Genomic DNA, 19,635 nt, shown 5'->3' with positions numbered 1-19,635 from the left:
ATCAGTCACAAAAATTTGAGACTCATTTACGACGAAAGTGTGACTAGTTAACGGCTACAAAGAATGAAGAGGCAAACTAGTCACTCATTTATGACGCCGTCGTTTAGTCGCTGATATGTAGCAAATTAGGGACTACACTAAGACTACATAAGAACGATGCATATAGAGTCATAAAGTGGTTTCAATATTATGACTGTTTTGTGACAATTAGTTTTCATAACAAAATTGCCACAAAATGGTGACATAAAAACGTTGAAAAAAAAAATATTCAATCCCTAATCCCTACGCCACAAACACTTGAATATAATTTGATGTGGGTAACTACTGTAAACAATCAATCTTTAAAATACATCTTAAATATTAAAATTAATTTTATAACTTGTTATGACACAAGGGCGTGTGTTGTTGGTATTTTCTAAAATTATTTCGCATTTTAAAAGAAAATCAAAATTGCAAAATGTATAATCTTATATTCATGTGAAATAATGACTTTGAATTTACAAAACAAATGATCGTTAATTCATATATTTGAGTGTTTGGGATTTACAGTGTTTTGTAATTTAAATATTTTTTAAAAAATTCAATGTTTCAGTCACAAAAATATCTTAAATTACCAACGCTTTTTGCGACTACTTTGTGTTTTGGTAACAAAAGTGTTGGTAGTTTGAGACGTTTTTGTGACTTTTACAAGAACAGTTCAACCCCTAAACTCTATAAATCACAAAAACTTTAATATATATGATTAAATGTAGGTAAGTAACTAGTAAGTTCTATAAAAAGCAATAGTTAAAATAAATCTTAGATATTACAGTTCTAAATTTTCAACTTCGTATGACATAAATCCTTTATATGTAATGCGTTGTTTGTATTTTATGGAATGATTTTGAATGTTATAGAAAATTTCAAAATCATAAAATTTATGATTGTGAATTCTTATATTCAAGTGAAATATAAACTTTAAACTTACAAAATGATCGAATTGTCATATATTCATATATTCAAGTATTTGGCACTATTCTTATAGGGTTTAGGGATTAGAAGATTTTTTATTTTCAATTCTTTTTGTAATAGTCGCACAAACGTCATAAATTACTAACCTTTTTGTGACTACCAATGTTTGATTTTACTAAAATTTTGGGCGGTCAAATTTCCCCCTTTCCAACATTTTAACGAAAATTTTACTAATATAATAATCTAAAAAGTTATACTTTTGTGAAAACCCTTGATTCTTTTTTCATGACTCCCTCTTTTCTTTATTCTCCCAATCCCACCGCCTCCAAAGTACTTTTACTCATCGGTCTTTAATCGGTAAAATGATTTATTCCCTATAAACTAGTTGTTTCTGGCTTTTTCACACGTGAACTTTTAAATCATGCCAAAAACTACATAAACAATGGAAAAATGATTTATTCTTCTATAAACTAGTTGTTCCCAGCTATTTCACACAAATTTTTTTAAGGCATGCCAAAAACCACATGAACAACTCTATCTTTTAAATTACATGCACAAACTATTGATTTTAAACTAATTCCCTATAACCGTAACGATGATATTTAAACGTTAACTTGGTTTATGATAGGTGGAGAGACGGTTTAATTTGGGTTGATAAAAACAGAATACTACGTCATTTTTTTCCTTTTTTTCTTTTTTTTGTCAACTTCTCTTCTTCTTCAGAAATCGTTTTACTCTTCATCATCAATTGGGGATAAAATTTATTATCATGCAGAAGAATAAAACATTTTACATGATGTATAAAGAAAGAAGAACAGCAAATACTAACTTACCAATCTCCATGTATTGTCACAAGGAACTATAAAATTGGAAGACTACGTTTGATTGGTTCCGTAAGCGGATGTTACTCTCAGGTTTCGGTCCTGCAGGGATTTATATATTCTCCTCAATCCAGAAATTAATGTCATATGATCTCTTTATATGTTTTATGTCATATAACTCGAAAATATCTACCCAACCAGTTACTATGTCATATAACTCGAAAATGCAGAATAAATATTTTTATCCTCAATTGATGATGAAGAGTAACGATTTCTGAAGAACAAGAAGAAGAGCAGTTGACAAAAAGAAGAAGAACAAAACGACATAGTATTCTATTTTTATCAACCTAAATGAAACCAACTATCTACATGTCATAAACCAAGTTAACGTTTAAACTACACCATTTACGGTTTTAGGGGAATTAGTTTAAAATCGATAGTTTGTTTATGTAATTAAAAAAATAGATTTGTTCATGTGGTTTTTGGCATGTCTTAAAAGTTTGTGTGTGAAATAGCCGGAAACAACTAGTTCATAGGGCAATAAATTATTTTTCCGTTGTTCACGTGGATTTTGACGTGGATTAAAAATTCGTGCGAAAAAATCAAAAACAACTAGTTCATAGGGGAAGGAGCAATTTTCCGTTTTCCGTCTTTAATCTCTGCAGATCTGTAAGTACTATCTCTGTCTCTATCTCTTGTAGTCTTGTGATTTCTCTGCCTTTCTCTCTTTATATGTGTCACTCTCTTCCGCTTGATTTGTCTCCACCTCTCAATCACTAGGTATATCTGATACCCAGGTTTCGATTTTTAGTTTTTGAGTTTGATTTGTTAGATAGATTTACTCTCAAGGGATAAGCTCGCCGAAGAAGAAAGTAGACTACTTTTTTCTCGTCGGCGTCGTTGTTGGAGTTATTTCAGGGTGGTGGTTTTGTACTTTAGCTTCGGATTCCGGGAAGAGACGGAGATGGAGAAGCGGTTGCGACGGCAGTGAAGTTTGACATCCAACAATGGATGCTGTAGCTGTCGGAAACAGAACGAGGCGTGGTGAGAGTTGAGAAAAAGCTGAATCTAGAAGTGAGTTTGTGGCGGAGACGTTGATTTTCAATCTTTGGCTCCACCATCTTCTCCGTAGCTTTTTTTTTTTTTGTATTTTAGTTTATAGTTTTTGTAATTTTAAAATCAAAAGAGAAAAAATGAAAATGTTTAGATAAAATTATGGTTTATTTGATTATTCACAAATGTAAACAAAAACGAATCAGATTTATTAATTTGTAAAATTATAAAATAAAAGAATTGTTTGTAATTGTTTACAAAAAAAAAAAAAGAATTGTTTGTTATTGTTTTTTTTTCTTTCTAAATAACTATCGAAAGTCACAAAGTAGCATCTAAGTAAGTACTAATCAATTCCGTCGATAAATAGTCACTAATACACAACTACGAAATGGCGTCATAATATGCACATAAGCAGCTATTTTGTGACCGAAATAATTAGCGACCAAAAATTTGCGACTACTATTTGAATTCGCAACATAGTCGCAAATAGGGTATTTGCCACTATTTTGTGACCATTTTGGTAGTAGTAAACATCATGTTTTCTTGTAGTGCTGAAACCTTCTCGCTCTCCTACTCCAGATGGATATGTTTGGAACCATACAAATTCTGGAGTTTATTCAGTTAAAACTGGCCATGACCTATTTCGATCGATTAAGTTGAGTCTTTCACAGAAAGGGGCTGTAGAACCAAGTTTCACGAGCCTACAGATCCATGTGTGGGAAATAAAGGCCCCGAGTAAGATGAAACATTTTTTGTGGTAGGCTATCTCGGGGTGTGTGGCAACAGCAGAGAGGCCCACATGGGCGCCGATAGGAATTGTCCTAGACGTGCTGGCCCAGTGGAGTCGATTAATCATCTTCTTTTTGAATGCCCACCAGCTCTTCAGGTTTGGGCTTTATCGGACTATCCGTCCATTCCGGGTTACTTCCCGAGTACATCCATATATCAAAACATGAACTTCCTGTTTTGAAAGAGAAAAGAGGTGGCTCCTCTGAGACCACAATTCGATATCTTTCTATGGATCTGTTGGTACATTTGGAAGGCGAGGAACGACAAAATCTTTGTGGGAACCAAAATCCACACTGTCGATTTTCCGTAAAATAAGGAAAATTAGAAAAACCCTAATTTTCCAGAGGTCCCGGATTATCTTCGAAAACACACAAAAAACAAAAGAGACAAGGATAATATCGAAAGTAAAATACACAGAGGCGTATTATTGATTTATAAGAACAAAGTTACAGTATTTTTGAGAGACAATACGAACAAAGTTTTGTAGCCAAGTCAGTCCCAGAACAAAGACGAAAAGAGTCTAAGTAAAAATTGAGCCGCCTAAATTCTAAGTTTTCCTAAGCTAGCCGCGTTTTTTCTAGGTCTCAGAATCTCTCCCTCGCGCCCTTGGCCTTGGCTCCTCTTATATATGCCTTCTAAGTTGGTTTTCACTTCCTTTTCTGCCCCTGGGTCGAGTTTATCTCTTCACGGAAATATTCCTTTTCTTTCCGATCTGCATCATTATCCTGGAAACTTCACATTTATCTTCTGATTTCGTGAGATTAATCTTCCTCTCCAAGTAAAGATAGGTCGTCATAGTATCGTTGGGCTTGGCTTTGTTTACGAAATCGTAAGTGGGACTTTAGCCGCGTTCTAGGCCTCTTTGGGCCGTTTTCCGACTTTAAGCATTTTTTACGATTTCTTCGAAAGAACGTTTCTTGACGCGACGTCGGTTTTACGAAGAAGTTCACACTCCTCGTATAGTTAGACAAGTATGGTGTTAAGCCAACCGTCGTCATTTATACGAGAGCCGTAAACTTATTCGGAAAACAAGTTCTCACGGTTCTTATTATAAAGCTCCAATGGTAACTCCGATAAATACGAAAGGAAGGATTGATCTAACGAGGCTCGGTAAAGGGCATGAGGTCCAGTCCACGGCAACAAGAATTGGTCCAACTCGCCAAATGGGCGAGTTGGATGGTGTGATGGATCCAACTCACCTATTTGACGAGTTAGAATAAGTCCAACTCGTCAAATGGGCGAGTTGGACGGTGTGGCCGATCCAACTCTTCCATTTGGCGAGTTGGACTGCTCGTCTGAGTCCGAGATCCATTTTTACTTGATTCTTTTGCTTCCAGAACTTCTGTTGAGAGTATGTCGAGAAAGATTTCGTACAAGAATCAACTTTTAGACGTTGATTTCGAGATAACCGTTTTTGACCCCAACAGTTAGCCCCCCAGCTCGCAAGTTTCAAGCACGATTCTTGCGGGCGAGAAGTGGCGTTAATCAGAATCCGTGGCTAAAACTGATTTTTCTCGAGAAGTTTCTTCTGATTATTTTAATGCGGATTTTTTTTCAACTTTTGTTTCTTCTATAAGTATAGAGCTTCCCTTCTTCATTCTCTCCACGTCCTCTCAACTTTCCAAATTCTCTTAGCATTTGAGGCCACCGGATCTGGCTCGTCGGCGCCGCCTGCTGCCGGAGAGGTGCCAGCTCACATCGCGGAGTTCTTGTCCTTTCAGAGTGAGCTGGCTCGTTGCGATGCCGAGGGGATGGTGAAGCCTGCGCGCAATGCGTCTCCGCAAACTGTGGCCCTAAACGACGCCCTGACTTCCGAGGTCCCTCCTATGCGCAATGTCGTTCCTGCTGGTGGGGCGGCTGTCAAGGATGTGCCGGCGCCTGAGGTTGAAGTTCAGCCATCTGGTTCCTCAACGACTCCGGTTTGTGTTGTCGATGCCGAAACGGCTCCCGAGTCTATGCCTCCTCCAGCCAAGAGATCGATCGTCGTAGGGCTTCCTGCTCCAAGCGCTGCTCCGGCTGTCGTGCCGAAGAGTCGCAAGAGGCCGAGCGCTAACCCGGATGCGACCAGGAAGAGGAGATGTGAGGAGGCCGGTCCTTTGCCAAGGCGTCTGGTTCGGGTTCGGCGTCACGATATCGCGTCAAGGTTTGTTTCGAGCAAAAAAATTTCCCTTTCTTAGTGCGTGCGAGTCAATCGTTTCTTGATCTCCCCTTTTATCTTCCAGTTCGTCTCGTTGATTGGCGGGATGATCAGCGAGTGTGGATCGGAGGTCGAGCGTTTTGCTAAGGAGTTAGAGGAGTCACGAGAAAAGTCGTCGCAGCTCGAAGGGAAGTTGAAGGTGATCGAGGATGCTCATTCCCTCGAGGCAGCTCGGTTCGAGTCTAGGATTGGCGAGCTTGAGCGTGATCTTGGGAAGACTGCAAGTTCTTTGCTCAAGGCAAAAGAGGGGATAACGGCTAAGTCCTTGGAGCTGCGTCTGCTGAAGCGGAAGATCAAGAGCGGGGAGGAGTCGTCGGTTGGTGCGATTGGAGAGGCCATGCGCGCCGAGTTCCAGATCCGCTTGTCGTGGATTGCCGATTCCCTTGATTCCTTGGCGGCCGTTCAGGGATTTGGCCTTGGCAGGAGTTGAGGGAGGGACGAACGAGGTCGGTCACTCGCCTCAGTCTCCGCGAGCCGGAGAGGCCGTGCTCCCCGTCCGCAGGGCAGAGCTGGTAGAAGCGGAAGGAGACTTCGACCTGATCCTCGTGGGCCTGATGTCCGAGTGCGTTCTTCTGTCCTGCTCAGGTGAGCCCGCGGGTCAGGATCTCATAGCCGAGGACGCAAGAGGAAGCGTGGCTCTGAACCTGGAAGGGGTGATCGGTGAAGGTGAGGCTCCGCGTGCGGAGGATGATATAGTTTACAGTCTCGTATGAGACTTTTGTTTTTATGTTTTTTTTTTCCGGCCAAGTATGGCCGTGTTTTATCTTGGACTGGCCGCTTGTGGCTTTGAATCCCTGTCGCTTCTGTGACTTTTAAATGAAACCTGGTATTTTGCGTTTTTAAGAACTCATGGAGTATTTATATGGGTGTAGAGGGAAGACTACGAGTTGTCATCTCGTAGGCTACCTCTAGGTAAACTGCTATATTCGTGTTCTGTTTCGAGAGTTTTCCGTAGCGCGAAGACTTGCGAAATTTCTAGAGATGCACGAATATAGCCAAGAGACAGATTTTGGAATCTCGTATCAGGGTGTTTGATATTATGCCTAGAGATGTTAGAGACCAGTGTGCTGGGTTTAGGGTAAGACCTAGGTCTAATCACGGTTTTAGGGGGTGCGTTGACGACTTCGACTTATGTTTCCCGTATCATTTTCGACCTGATTCCGTCCCGCTTTAAAGTCCACGATATGTTCTCGGCTTACGTGACTTGTATGGTAGGAATCGAGCATCTCTTCGAGGACAATTTTTAAGTCTCTCGAAAGTGCTGACCAAAATTTTGGATTTTTTGTATAGCGCTATTACCCTGGTGTCGGGTGTACGAGACCTATCTGTATGAGATGGCTTAGTCTGTTTAGAAAGTGTAAGAGTTTGTTGTGATCAGCAACAAACTTATCGGTAGATATTACCGTCTTAGACTCTTTGCAAAGGATACTTGTTAAGAAGGAATGTGTGTTTTATAGTCGTGAATGGACTATTTTTGAAGTGAGCGTTCCCTTTCGGAAAGTTCTTGACAAAAAAGGGGTCCTTCGAGCAATAGCGACGTCTCGCTTTGCCGACGGTTGACTTTTTACGTCATTTTTTCAAGTGATGGAGTGTTTTGATGACATTCAGATTTTGGGATGTTTTCCGCTGCGTTAAAAAGAAGCTTCGAAAATATCGAGTCTGGGATCAGATATTTCAATTTTTTTGGGAGTATACGAGTATACGTATACGTACCTACTACCCCCCCCCCCCTTTTTAATGAGGGGGGGGGGACAGCTGAGCTCGTCGTATGACGAATTGCCTACGTACCCTCTTTAGGGATCAAGCCGTCCCGTAGTTCAGTGCTAAGTTCTACTTAGTGGTAGTATTTCTCGAGGTGCATCGCTTTCCAAGTTCTTGGAATTTTGATATCCTGCATGTTTACAATTTCGTACGCGCCTTGTCCGACTACTTTTATGATTTTGTAAGGTCCTTCCAAGTTGGTTCCGAGTTTTCCTGCATTCCGTTCGGCGGTGTTTTGGAAAACTTTTCGCAAGACTATGTCGCCTTCTTTGAATTTTCGGCTGTGTACGTTAGTGTGGTAGTACTTTGCAGCCGCCTGTTGATAGTTTTGAATTCTTATAAGGGCTTGGTCCCGTCGTTCGTTGATTAGGTCGAGCTCATCAAGCAACATTAGATTGTTCGAATCTTCTCGTTCTGGGAGTAATCTTCTGCGTACTCTGGGAAATTCGACTTCTGCTGGGATCATACATTCGCTTCTGTAAACAAGGGCAAATGGAGTTTTTCCCGTCACTCGTCTCGGAGTCGTGCGATGTGACCATAAGACTCCTTCGATTTCTTCGGCCCATCTACCCTTTTTGGCGTCCAATCATTTCTTGAGCCCATCGAGGATGGTCTTGTTAATCGTTTTGGCTTGGCCGTTGCATTGTGGGTATCTAGGAGTCGATTTGGTCAGTCGTATCTTCCATTTTTCGCAGAAGGCCTCGAATCTGGTCGAAATAAATTGGGATCCAGTGTCCGTTACGATTTCGTATAGGACTCCATGTATGCAGACGATGTTCTTCCATACAACTTTCGACTTGGGCATCTTTGATGCTTGCGTAAGAGTCAGCTTCGACCCATTTTAAGAAGAAATCCGTCAAAACTAACAAGAATCGTTTCTGCTTTGACCTGTGCATGGGCCCGACTATATCCATCGACCATCGCATGAATGAATATGGTGCCGAGATCGAGGCGAGAACCTCTGCTGGCTGATGGATAGTAGGCGCGTGCGTGCCTCTGGCATTTTTCGCATTTTTGCCAAAGTTCTCGCAATCTTTGATCATCGTTGGCCAATAGTGTCTGTGGCGTTTGATTTTGACTGCGTGGGATCTTCCGCCGAAATTGTATCCGCACGACTCGGAGTGGACTTCTTCCATTATTCTTCGAGCTTTCACTCCCTCTACGCAGGTCATGAGTGGCCCGGAAAATCTCCACTTGTAGAGTTCTCTGTCGACCAAGACGTATCGTGCATATTGGGTCTTAATCTTTCGGTCTGCCCATTTTTCTGCCGGGAGTTTCCCGTCGGCGATGTATACGAGGATAGCTTCTGTCCAAGGTTTATTGAATCCATACTCTAACAGCTCTGGATCCTGTACTGCTTGGACGTCGACTTCATCGGGATCGCCGTCGGGTGAATCGATTAAGTTTATAATGATAGGAGGCCCGATGCTAGGATGCTCTATGAACTCTACGGGAATTACCCTGCTCAGACCCGAATATGAACTAGATGCCAAGGCGGCTAGGGCGTCGGCCTGGGCGTTTTCGGCACGAGGGATCCGAGTGAGAGTGAACTGATCGAAACTTTGAGCCAATTTTTGAACAAGATTGAGGTAAGCATCCATTCTCTCGTCCCTTGCTTCGTATTTCCCGTTTTATTAGCTTGCTACAAGTTGGGAATCGCAATAGGCGTGAATGCTGCATATCTTCAGGCCGTGAGCCAATCGTAACCATGTGATTAGGGCTTCGTACTCGGCTTCATTGTTTGAGGCGTGGAACACTAGTCGGAATGACTGTTGCAGCACTTCCATTGTTAGTGACGTGAGTCTGATCCCAATTCCAGAGCCCTATTTTGGTGTAGCCATGAGTAGAGACATTGGGGAGCTGAGTGAGTCTGACGAGGAAGAGCCAGACTTGAGAAAAGAAGAACCAGACTTGAGAAAAGAAGAGCCAGACTTGAGAAGAGAAGAACCAGACTTGAGCAGAGAAGAACCAGACTTGAGCAAAGAAGAACTAAATGAGCTAGCCAGCTTGTGGAGTGGACCAGTAACCAGATCAAGGCTGAGAGCACAAGAGGAGAGGCTCCAGGAGATAGCCAAAATCGTGGGTCTTGGATCAAGACAAGGAGATCAAGATAAACCAGCCTGTTGGTTTAATTTAATTACTTTGTAAGGACTTTGGTTATTGGGCTTTCATTTAATTTAAACCAAAGACAATTAGGATTTTAAAATAAACCAATTTCAATTGGATTAGGATTAGAATTAGAATTAAACCATCCTGGTTTACTTCTAGGGTTTCTGTTTGTCGATTTCTTTAAGAACATGGGGGGAGGCAGCTTTGTTTTCTCAACTTTCAATCTAAGAATTATTCAGTCAACTTTGTTGTCTTGTCTCTAGCTTTCTCTGTTCAGCTCAAGAACATTGATCTCACTTAAAGGAAGGAATTCCTGTGAATCCCGTCTTAGACAATACAAGGTGATCTTGTGTCTTTGAGTAGCAAACCATCTCTGTTGCCATTCCATAGCTTCAGAGAGACGTCCATAGTCCAGCAGAGTGCTAGTAGCCTCCAAGGACATCCCTATTTCGTTCCCCTTCAAGTGATCCAGGAGCAGAAGCCATACCCAGGCTTCAGAGAGACGTCCATAGTCCAGCAGAGTGCTAGTAGCCTCCAAGGACATCCCTATTTCGTTCCCCTTCAAGTGATCCAGGAGCAGAAGCCATACCCAGGCTGCACCAAGTGGTATCAGAGCCACTTGAAGGTTAGGGTTTGCGATTTTGACTACTCAGATCATTCATTCCATCAAACACTTCTCTTATCTTTCTATCTGTTGTAAGCCAGCTGAGCCAACCCTGCAAATCAAAAAAAAAAAAAAAAAAGATCTGTGATCCAAATCAAAAAAAAAAAAAAGCTGAAGAGTAATCCAGCTAGCTGAAGAGAAATCCAGCTCAGGGTGGTAAAGTCAGCTGGTGCCTAAATCTCTTAATACTTTCTTTCTGATTCATTGGGGTTTAGTTCTAGATCTTAAGTGTAGAACTTTGTTTTTCAACTGAACTTGTGGGAAGAGCTGAGACTTGGCGATTTGAAAACTTGAGTGAGAGAGAGATACTTTTGTTCTTGGCTTTGTGTTTTCTCTAACTATTTCAGGAACAATGAGTGAAGAGAGACGAGATGGAAAGCAACCAGAGGGTTCAGGAGAACCGGCTGTCCAGCAAATCAACCTCAACCAAGTTCAATTTGAGGCTATGATGGCTGAGATAACCAGAAGAATGCAAAATACTTACAACCTTGCACAACAAGCTAATGAAAACTTACCTGGTGTTAATGCAGGGCAAGAGAGGGATGCGGTTGCTGCTGGAGCTCAGAGAGCACGCATTGGACCTATAAGAGGGCCACGAGTTGAGATTGGGGGTCGTGGGGTTTATGGAGAACATTATCAAGAAGATTCAACTGATGAAAGTGATGATGGATCTCAGGCTAGTCAGCATGGTAGAAACTACAACCGTAGGCGACCAGCTACTGATAACCTAGGCAATCTCAAGCTTAGAATCCCTCCATTCCATGGGAAGAATGATCCTGATGCTTACTTAGAGTGGGAGAAGAAGATTGAACTGGTTTTCAATTGCCAGCAGCTCACTGAGGAGAGAAAAGTGAGACTAGCAGCTACTGAATTCTGTGGATATGCTATTAGCTGGTGGGATCAGATTGCTACTACCAGGAGACGCAATGGAGAGCCTCAAGTAGCTTCCTGGTTTGAGATGAAAACTGTGATGAAGAAGAGATTTGTTCCTAATCACTATGGAAGAGATCTACACCAGAAGTTGAGAAGGCTTTCTCAAGGGTCTAAGAGTGTAGAGGACTATCACCAGGAGATGAAACACTCATGTTAAAAGCTGATTTAGAAGAAGGTGTAGAAGCTACTATGGCTAGATTCCAAGGAGGTCTTAACAGAGATATACAAGATAGGTTGGAGCTACAAGAGTATGAGGACATGGATGAACTGCTACATAAGGCTATTTTGATTGAGCAGCAGAACAAGAGGAAGAGCTCTACCCGGTCTTCATACACTCCTGCTTCAAAACCGGCCTACTCCAAGGAAGATAAGCCAGGGGATAAGTCCAAGGACGGTTCTTCTTCAGTAGAGACCAAGAGAGATGACAAGGGTAAAGGAGTAGCCACATCTACTAAGACCAGGAACATTAAGTGTTTCAAGTGTCATGGCTTTGGTCACTATGCTAATGAGTGCACCAACAAGAAGGTGATGACTATCTTAGCCAACGGGGAGGTGATATCTGAAGAGGAGGACGCCGGCCAAGAGTCAGATGAGGAAGGCGTGGAGTACCCTGTCCGTGGAGAGCTACTAGTCACCAGGAGACTTCTCAATGCTCAACCTAAAGCCAAAGAAGATGAGCAAAGGGAAAACTTGTTCCACACCAGATGTTTGGTTCAAGAAAAGGTTTGTAGCCTGATCATTGATGGAGGCAGCTGTACTAATGTAGCAAGTGCTGAGTTGGTGGAGAAGTTGGGTCTTCAAGTGTTTAAACATCCTAAACCATATCTCTTGCAATGGATCAATGATGAGGGTGGATTAAAGATCACCAAACAAGTGAAGGTCTTGCTATCAGTGGGAAAGTACCAGGATGAGATCACTTGTGATGTAGCACCCCTTGAAGCTAGCCACATCCTTCTTGGTCGTCCATGGCAGTATGATAAGAGATCAGTACATGATGGCTTCACCAACAGATACACTTTTATCCATAAGGAGAAACAAGTTACCCTGGCGCCAATGACCCCTCAGGAGGTACACCAGGATCAGATGCATCTCAAAATGAAGAGAGGAGAGTCCAAGGCCGCCAGCAAGTCCTTGCTTCTTGAAGAGACCAGCCAGGTAAGTAAACTCAACCTCTTTGCTACTGCTAAAGATATCAAAACTGCTGTGATTGAACAATCAAATTTGATACTAGTGGTTTATAAAGAATTGTTGAGCTCTACTACTAACCCTGCTCCTGAGATTCCAGAGGAGATTGAGTGCCTTTTGCAGGAGTATAGAGATGTGTTCCCAGAGGACAATCCAATAGGTCTGCCGCCTATAAGGGGAATAGAGCACCAGATTGATTTTGTACCAGGAGCTACTTTACCAAACCGTCCAGCATACAGGACCAACCCTGTGGAAACCAAGGAGCTTCAGAAACAAGTCAATGAGCTAATGGATAAGGGACATATCAGGGAGAGTTTGAGTCCTTGTGCTGTACCTGTCCTCTTGGTACCAAAAAAAGATGGAAGCTGGAGGATGTGTGTGGACTGCAGAGCCATCAACAACATAACAGTTAAGTACAGACACCCTATTCCTCGCTTAGATGATATGCTAGATGAGTTACATGGTTCATGTGTCTTTTCTAAGATTGATTTAAAGAGTGGTTACCACCAGATTAGAATGAAAGAAGGAGATGAGTGGAAAACTGCTTTTAAAACTAAGCTAGGATTGTATGAATGGCTTGTGATGCCTTTTGGACTTACTAATGCACCTAGTACTTTCATGAGGTTAATGAATCATGTCTTGAGAGCTTTGATAGGACGATTTGTAGTTGTTTACTTTGATGATATCCTGATTTACAGCAAGACTATGAAAGAACATGTTAACCACTTGAAACAAGTTCTGGATGTGCTTAGAAAAGAAAATCTGTATGCTAACTATAAAAAGTGTTCTTTTGGCACAGATAACCTTGTCTTTTTAGGTTTTGTTGTGACTTCACAGGGCATACAGGTTGATGAGGAAAAAGTGAAGGCTATCAGGGAGTGGCCGATTCCTAAATCTATTGGAGAGGTCAGAAGTTTTCATGGACTTGCTGGCTTCTACAGGAGGTTTGTGAGAGATTTCAGTACAGTTGCAGCACCACTGACTGAAGTAATCAAAAAGAGTGTAGGTTTCACTTGGGGACCAACCCAAGAAGATGCATTTCAAATGCTAAAAGAGAAGTTAACAAGTGCTCCCTTACTTGCACTTCCTGACTTTTCTAAAACTTTTGAAATTGAATGTGATGCATCTGGTATTGGAATTGGAGCTGTGTTGATGCAGGATAAGAAACCCATAGCTTACTTCAGTGAGAAACTAGGAGGCGCCACCTTGAACTATCCTACCTATGACAAGGAGCTGTATGCCTTGGTGAGAGCTTTACAAGTGTGGCAACATTACTTGTGGCCTAAGGAGTTTGTGATCCATACAGATCATGAATCCCTTAAACATCTCAAAGGGCAACAGAAGCTGAACAAGAGACATGCCAGGTGGGTGGAGTTCATTGAGACCTTTCCTTATGTCATCCACTACAAGAAAGGTAAGGAGAATGTAGTGGCTGATGCACTCTCCAGAAGGTATACTCTTTTATCTTCAATGGAAACTAAACTCTTAGGCTTTGAACATATCAAATCTTGCTATGCTAATGATCCTGAGTTTAAAGATGTGTTTAGAGAATCTGAGAAACATGCTAGTGGAAAATTCTACCAAGTAAAAGGATTTCTTTTCTATGATAACCGCCTGTGTGTTCCTAGTGGCTCTTTGAGAGAATTGTATGTTAGGGAAGCTCACGCAGGAGGGCTGATGGGACACTTTGGAGTCGCCAAAACACTCTCCACCTTGCAGGAGCACTTCTACTGGCCGAGTATGAAGAAAGAAGTGGAGCGTGTGTGCTCAAGGTGTGTCGTGTGCAAACAAGCCAAGTCTAAGGTCCAACCAACAGGTTTGTATACACCTCTCCCTATTCCTACTGCACCATGGATTGATATCTCTATGGACTTTGTCTTAGGATTGCCTAGGACTAGGAAAGGAAGAGATAGTATCTTTGTGGTTGTTGATAGATTTTCTAAGATGGCTCACTTCATACCTTGTCATAAAACTGATGATGCATCTTTGGTAGCTGATCTATTCTTTCGAGAAGTTGTTAGATTGCATGGTATGCCTAGGACTATAGTTTCTGATAGAGATACTAAGTTCCTTAGCTATTTCTGGAAAACTCTGTGGGGAAAGTTGGGAACTAAGCTATTGTTTTCAACTACTTGTCATCCCCAAACTGATGGTCAAACTGAATCAGTCAATAGGACATTGTCTACTCTTTTGCGTGCCATCATTAAGAGTAACATTAGGACATGGGAGGATTGTTTACCACATGTAGAGTTTGCATATAACAGAGCAGTGCATTCAGCTACTAAACTCTCACCTTTTCAAGTTGTTTATGGTTTTAACCCATTGTCTCCTCTTGATTTATTTGCTTTACCTTTAAAAGAGCAAACTAACCTTGATGGCAAGCAAAAGGCCGAGTTTGTTTTGTCTTTGCATGAGCAGGTCAGGAAGAACATTGAGGAGAGAACCAAGATGTATGAGAGGCAGAAGAACAAGGGGCGCAAGGAGCTAGTACTTGAACCGGGTGATCTTGTGTGGATTCACATGAGAAAAGAGAGGTTTCCTGTTGAGAGGAAATCAAAGTTGCTACCAAGGAAAGATGGACCTTTCAGAGTGCTGAAGAGAATCAACAACAATGCCTACCAGATCGATCTTGAAGGGAAATACACAATCAGTTCTACTTTCAATGTTTCTGACTTGGACCCTTTTATTGCAGATGATTTGGATTTGAGGTCAAATCCTTTTAAAGGAGGAGGGGATGGTGTAGCCATGAGTAGAGACATTGGGGAGCTGAGTGAGTCTGACGAGGAAGAGCCAGACTTGAGAAAAGAAGAGCCAGACTTGAGAAGAGAAGAACCAGACTTGAGAAAAGAAGAGCCAGACTTGAGAAGAGAAGAACCAGACTTGAGCAGAGAAGAACCAGACTTGAGCAGAGAAGAACTAAATGAGCTAGCCAGCTTGTGGAGTGGACCAGTAACCAGATCAAGGCTGAGAGCACAAGAGGAGAGGCTCCAGGAGATAGCCAAAATCGTGGGTCTTGGATCAAGACAAGGAGATCAAGATAAACCAGCCTGTTGGTTTAATTTAATTACTTTGTAAGGGCTTTGGTTATTGGGCTTTCATTTAATTTAAACCAAAGACAATTAGGATTTTAAAATAAACCAATTTCAATTGGATTAGGATTAGAATTAGAATTAAACCATCCTGGTTTACTTCTAGGGTTTCTGTTTGTCGATTTCTTTAAGAACATGGGGGGAGGCAGCTTTGTTTTCTCAACTTTCAATCTAAGAATTATTCAGTCAACTTTGTTGTCTTGTCTCTAGCTTTCTCTGTTCAGCTCAAGAACATTGATCTCACTTAAAGGAAGGAATTCCTGTGAATCCCATCTTAGACAATACAAGGTGATCTTGTGTCTTTGAGTAGCAAACCATCTCTGTTGCCATTCCATAGCTTCAGAGAGACGTCCATAGTCCAGCAGAGTGCTAGTAGCCTCCAAGGACATCCCTATTTCGTTCCCCTTCAAGTGATCCAGGAGCAGAAGCCATACCCAGGCTGCACCATATTTGGATGAGGATCCGTTGACGTGGAGAGTCCAGGTCGAATCGGGTTCTTGGTTAGTTGTACACCCCGTAGGGAGTTCTACTAAGAAATCGGCGAGTACTTGCGATTTGGCACAAGCCTTTGCTCGGTACTCGATGTCGTACTCGCTCAGCTCGATTGCCCATTTTCCTAACCTACCAGATTGACTGGGGCTATGTAGGATCGTCCGCAGTGGGAATGATGTGAGTACTACGACTGTATGGGACTGAAAATATGGCCTTAGCTTTCGTGCTGACATTACGACCGCAAGCGCCAGTTTTTCCATCATCGGATAATGCGTCTCCGCGTCGAGCAAAGTTTTTCTTACGTAAAAGATGGGTTTTTGCTCGCTGCGTTCTGATAGACCATGGATTTGACCCATTTTCATCCATGGTTTATAAGTGTTTTTACTATCTACAATTATATTATAGAGTCAATTTATTATATTTATGAGATGAGGAGTGATTTGGAGATAAGTGATGATTTTGGAGCATTTTAGAGATATTTGGAGCAAGCACCCGAGATGACCATCGAGTCTTCACCAATTTACAAGATTACCTCTGACGAGTTTAACCTAACTATATAAGCTTTGCCACCATGTTAGAGGCAAATGGTGTTTTTCTGTGTTTTTAGTTTTATTAGTTTCAGCAAAAGGTTTTAGGATTGTGATAGAATGGAGAGAAGATCCAAAGTTATAATTTGTGATTGGAACTCCATTAATATCTATTTTACTATTCAATGAAGTTTTCTAACCTAATTGCTTTCATGAATTGCTTGGCCATGTCAGAGTAGTTCCACTGTTAGATTTAGGGTTTAAATAGGTTATGAGGGATTAGCCCCAACTATAGATTGCTGAGTTGTGGTAATTGTCATTAGGATTGTTCATTAATGCCTGTTTCTAGATTAGCTACCTAGAACTTGCCCTAGGATTGATAGATAAAAGCGAGAGCTTCATTCTCATCCTGAAAACATTCTAACTGACCTAAGTTTCTTGCTAAAAGTAAGACCAGAGCTGAAATAGTGAACTTAGTAAGCATTATTCAACCCGCGTATAAAGCTTAACTAGAAGCACGTCGATCGATATTAATATTGGATAATCGATCGACGGAGTAAAAGGTGTATCGATCGATATCCCTATAGGATCATCGATCGACACTGCTATTGATCGAACACATTTGTTTGGGTCATTAGATCTAGTTAATATACAAGTTCAAACATGCGATAGCTGATGGACTTGTTGAATTGATAGTTGAGCTTTACATTAGCATGCATGCAACTCATTGGGAATCTGTAGGATTATAATTCCAAGTTTCCTGAATAGAAACCCTAACTCTAGCTATTTCCTTTTAAGCACCAAAGCCTCAACCAATCAATCGAGTAATTACTTGCTCAACCAAAACTGCAAATTTACATTTTAAATCTTAAAAACTTCATACTTAACAAATCATATTAGATCCATTAGGTTCCCTAACTCCCTGTGAATTCGATCCTTAAGTACTACAATTCGACCTCTTATTTGAGATAGTACAAATCACTCCTTAGGGTAATTTGAGTGATATCAAATTTGGCGCCGTTGCCGGGGAGCTTTGATCGCCTATTGATTTAATTTTTGTTAAGTTTCTGACATAAATTTTTTTCTTGGATTTTCAGGTACATGCCCAGCAGTACTAGAAGTAACAAGGAAACTTAACTACTATTCTCACCAGATCCTGCAAGCTTGGAGCGTTCAATCCGCAAAGAAGCACGCTCCTCATCGATCGATAACACCATCTGTTCATCGACCGATTTCTGTCAACCACCGTCGACCCAGACACTAATCCCATCGACCGATACTCGCTCACCACTATCGACCGAAGACACTCATCTTCCGTTGACCGACATCTTCCATCCGACCTCGATCGATACTTCATTGCGAACATCGATCGATACTGAGCCGCGAGTCATGGTTGCTACTTTGATACTTGTACGAGATGATAGAGGAAACCTGCATGACTAGGAGGGTCATCTGCGTAATGCAGCAGGTCAGAGGATAGATGCTCAGGGGGCTGCAATCCCTGAGTCTGATACTGATGCTACAGGCACTACTCTACCTGTAGATGAGGCTGCTCGAACTAGAATGTTGGCTGATTACAACCGTCCTGATCAGTTCTACACCAAGCGATCAGCCATTCGTCCTCCCACTATTCAGAGGGATTTCGAGTTGAAGCCACAGTACTACACACTCGTGGGACAGACACCCTACTATGGGTTATCTCGCGAGCATCCTATGGACCATCTGGAGAGGTTCGAGGATCTTATATCTGCTATTAAAGTCGACGGAGTCTCTGAAGACTACCTACTATGCAAGCTGTTCAAATACTCACTTGTTGGAGATGCTTCGCATTGGCTTAAACAGTTACCACCAGGATCTCTGAATCCTGGGGCGCCATCAAGAATGCATTCTTATGCAACTTGTTCGATGAAGCGCGTGCTGAAGACTTGAGGAGCAAGATTGCTACATTCATTCAGGAGCCTGCAGAGTCATTCAAAAGCTCCTGGATCAGATTCAAATCTTATCAGAGAGACTGTCCACACCCTGGATTCAATGAAGTACAACTGCTCAGTACATTCTACAGAGGCATTGCGGTGCAGTACCAGATGGCTCTTGATGCTTCCAGCACTGGGAACTTCAACACTAGGAATCCAGAGGAGGCAGTGAAGGTTATTGAGAACCTAGCATCTAGCAGCAGCACCAAGAACATTGACTTTGATAGGAAGAAATCTGCCACCATCCTTGGGAATGATCAGATGGATGAGGTGAAGGCAAAGTTGGACAGTGTTCACAAGCTTCTCAGGAAGCAGGTCTGCTTGGTTGAAGATGCAGAGGCTGTAGACACAGAGGGTAGAGCAGAGGAAGAAGATGTGAAATTCATCAGTGGAACTAGATTCCAAGGTTCGGGGAAAGAGGGAGGAAACATAAACTCCTATGGAAATAAGGGTAACTTCAACTAGAGTTCGCAGCACCAGAAACCCTACAGCAACAACTACATCAACAACATGGGTTATGGAAGCTCCTACTACCAGAAGCCACCACCGCCAACTCAAGAGAGCAAGATTGAGGAGATGCTTGATAGAGTTCTAGAGGGACAGCAGCGCATGACAGTGGACTTCAATGGGAAGATTGATTCTGTCTACACCAACTTGAACACAAAGTTTGAAACTTTGAGCACTCATGTGAAGAAGCTGGAGATGCAGGTTGTTCAGACAAGATAAGTTGTTAAGAGGCAGGGAGCCTTAACAAGAGGGGTAGAAGATGATGTGATGAAACACCGCGTGAATGCCATCATTGGGGATGATTTCTGGCAAGTGGGGAAGGAAGAGAAACTGCAAGAAGGATATTTCGAAGTAGAAAGTCTGATGAGTTTCAGCGTATCACATTGGTGTCGATCGACGCCAAGCCACGAACATCGATCGACAGAGGTCATCCAACATCGATCGACGTTCTCTCCTGGATATCGATCAACAACACCTACGGAATCAACCGCATCTTGCAAAGCCATTTTGATCATGACTCACGAGGAGTTTACAGCAAAACACCCACTTCCGCCAGCCCTGTCTACGTAAACATCGATCGACAT

Source organism: Brassica napus, chromosome C2, assembly GCF_020379485.1.
Source record: "Brassica napus cultivar Da-Ae chromosome C2, Da-Ae, whole genome shotgun sequence".
NCBI classification, from domain to species: Eukaryota; Viridiplantae; Streptophyta; class Magnoliopsida; order Brassicales; family Brassicaceae; genus Brassica; species Brassica napus.
Note: the sequence above shows the minus strand (reverse complement) of the source record.